This window comes from Pelophylax lessonae (genome assembly GCF_965119305.1).
Source record: "Pelophylax lessonae genome assembly, chromosome: 10".
NCBI lineage: Eukaryota > Metazoa > Chordata > Amphibia > Anura > Ranidae > Pelophylax > Pelophylax lessonae.
The window spans coordinates 212,251,100-212,253,387 of NC_138777.1; positions in this window are offsets into that span (position 1 = coordinate 212,251,100).

Sequence of the window (2,288 nt, forward strand, 5' to 3'; positions counted from 1 at the left end):
TTTGCATGGAAATACTTGTTTTATATTTTAGGCCTGTAATTCTTAGGAATAACTCGCTTAATCTGTCCAAACAAGAGTCTAGTAGACATCCCGGGTATGATAAAGTTTAACCGGTTGCCGACTGCCGCACGACTATATACTGTGGCGGTCAGCCCTGCCAGGCAGAGTGACGTAGGGGTACGTCACTCGCCTGTCACTGACTTGTGAGCCAATAGCGGGCGGGCGCGTGCCCGCCCCGGCTCGTTCACTGACAAGTCAGTGCGTGTGACCGGCGGACCCGATCGTCCGCCGGTCACTCACGATCGCTCCGGTGAAGGGAGAAAGTCAGGCGGCTAATGTAAACAAGCAGCCTGTCATTCTCCCTGGTGTAAAAATGGAGATCAGACGGTTCTACTATGTAGAACCGTTGATCTCTGTTTTTACACCTCAAGCCATGTCCCTTCACAGTTAGAAGCACGCCCCTAGGACACACTTAACCCCTCCCTCTCCAATACAGTTAACCCCTTCCCTACCAGTGTAATTTTTGCAGTAACAGTGCATATGTATAGCACTGATTACTGCAGTAATGTCACTGGTAACCCCAAAAGTGTCAAAAATGTCAGTCAAGGGTCCGATCTGTCCGCCGCAATGTCGCAGTACCGCAAAAAAAATCGCAGATCGCCGCCATTACGCGTTAAAAAAACCCACCAAAAATGACAAAAATCTTTCCCTTTGTTAGGAAACGCGATAACTTTTGCGCAAACCAATCAAAATACACTTTTTGCGATTTTTTTTTACCAAACATATGTAGCATAAAACAAATTGGCCGAAAATGTTAAAAAATTTTGATTTTTAAATTTTTTTTTTTGGGAACTTCATATAAAAAAATTTGAAAAATATTGTTATTTTTGCAAAATTGACGCTCTTTTTTTGTTTATAGCGCATGATCAAAAAATCGCACAGGTGATCAAATACTACCAAAAGAAAGCTCTGTTTGTGGGGAAAAAAAGGACGTCAAATTCGTTTAGGTACAGCGTCGCACGACCGCGCAATTGTCCGTTAAAGTCACGCAGTAAAAAATCGCAAAAAACCCCCTGGTCAGGAAGGGGGTAAAATCTTCCGGGGCTTAAGTGGTTAAAAAATTAAATCATAAATTATAATATAATAATAAAATTATAATAATAATACATTTCATCAAATTCTTCATTGTTTTCAAAGTAGAGATATTTCATTATGAGGGAGAATCTGTACTCTGACACGACCGTGCCAAAGAATGGAGTGGCAAGTAATGTGATGATTGTCCAATACCACTGCTGCAGGGGTTTCCCCACCACTCCCTGAAGAATTATTAGGCCCAGAAATTTCCAAATGTCCTCTTTGGTCAGTGGTTCCCACTTTCTGCATCTTGCAAACTTCCGATGCTGTTGCTTTTTGTACCGGTTTATCTCAGTAACTATTTTTTCAATAACCTCATCGGTCAGAAATAATTGTAGGTATGCCAAGGGGTTGTCATGGTCAACGTCAACTTTCATACCAGGTGCTCCAGTAAATGGGAATCTTGGGGGCACTACCTGATCCGTACCGCAGTCATTAGAGCACCAAGTCCGCACATCGCTGAGCTCAGTCGCAGAATTGTCGCTGTCGTCACTTTTAGTGCCTGATGACGAATCTTCCCACGAATCGCTATCGCTCAGTTCTTCAAATATTTCAGATTTATTGACGCTGTTTTCCAGTTCGTTCAAAAGCGTTTTTGAGCTAAAAGAATGCTTTTTGGACGCCATGGACGTTCTCAATTTTCCAGGCAAAAAGTACCGCAAAAAGTACAGGCAGGGCACTGGAAAAGCCTCTGGGTGGAATGGCATGATACAAAGTTATAATCCTAACAGATACTCTGTATCATGTCATTTTTTATTTTTTTTTTTATCTCCCGCCGGTTCCACCCCCCTGCGAAGCGGCGCTCTCAGGGAAGGGAATCGGAAGAAGGTGCTGGCATTGGCCGAACACACAGCGAGAGGATGGCTGCAGGAAGGCTGGGGAGGACGTCGGGGGATCGCAGGGAAGGTGAGTAACATTCTGGGGTAATCCAGAGTGTGGCTCGGGGTTACCGCTTTTGGCACTGAATATTAACCCCGAGCCACACTCGGGAATACCGCCAGCGAGGTTACAATTATAGAGTGATAATTTCTTTGTCAGTGGGAAAACATACAAAATCAGCAGGGGATCAAATACTTTTTACCCCTCACTTTACATGCGCCAGGATCCGGCATTTCATCTGCGTTTTTAAAGAGGAAGTAAACCCTCCTTTGCAA